The following is a 1,043-nucleotide window of genomic DNA, read 5'->3' as shown; positions in this document are numbered from 1 at the left end:
AATCGTACGGTGTCGAATAATTTGGTGTCGAATAAATCTGTGTCGAATCGAGCGGTGTCGAATCGTACTGTGGTCAAACGGAACCCGCCCATACACATGTAACAAATTCAACTTGTAAATTTCTACGAGTGAGTGTTTTTTGAGTTGAAAACTCAATTCTTAAAATCATACGGGATGCCAGATTTGCATCTTACATATGACAGACCCTGGATACCCCTCTAACTAATTATAAAATTTTGCGAAAAAAAAAACAGGGAAGGCGATGGCACGGAAAGCCGGAGATTCCAGGTTCGACTCCTGGCCGAGGAGTTTTTTTTTGCAAAATTTTAAAATTAGTTAGGGGGGTATCCGGGGTCTGTCATGTGTAAGATGCAAATCTGACATCTTGTATGATTTTAAGAATTGAGTTTTAAATTCAAAAAACACTCACTTGTAAAAACTTACAAGTTGAATTTGTTACATGTGTATGTATATATATATACACGTACAAGTTTCTACTCAGAACATCTTGAGAATGGCTCGTATGGCCTTATACATATCTTGTTGTTACTTTTTTAACTTAACATATTTGTTTATAGATTATAAAATTATGTAATAAAATAACATTTGAAACATAAGTGTTCTCAATATAATGAAAAAATAATCGAAAAAACTATTTCCAAATTACCACAAAATCAACAATTCGCAGTACAAGCTTGTTTTGCAGCAGCAAAATTAAAAGATAACAGAGGTATGAGATATTTGAATGAATGGGTATATGAATGCATTTTACTTTGGATTAAAAGTGCAAAAACGTACAATCACTTGAGATCTCATAATATTTTAACACTACCTTCAATTGAAACATTAAATCGGTATATCAAGATTGTTAAAGGTTGTTATGGTTTTCAAATGAGCACATTTGAAATGTTAAAAAAGAAAATGGCAAACATAGTACCTAACGATGTGCGAGGGGGCGGGTTCCGTTTGACCACAGTACGATTCGACACCGCTCGATTCGACACAGATTTATTCGACACCAAATTATTCGACACCGTACGATT

The sequence above is a fragment of the Pseudomyrmex gracilis genome, unplaced genomic scaffold (genome assembly GCF_002006095.1).
Source record: "Pseudomyrmex gracilis isolate BER0280 unplaced genomic scaffold, ASM200609v1 scaffold_483, whole genome shotgun sequence".
NCBI lineage: Eukaryota > Metazoa > Arthropoda > Insecta > Hymenoptera > Formicidae > Pseudomyrmex > Pseudomyrmex gracilis.
Note: the sequence above shows the minus strand (reverse complement) of the source record.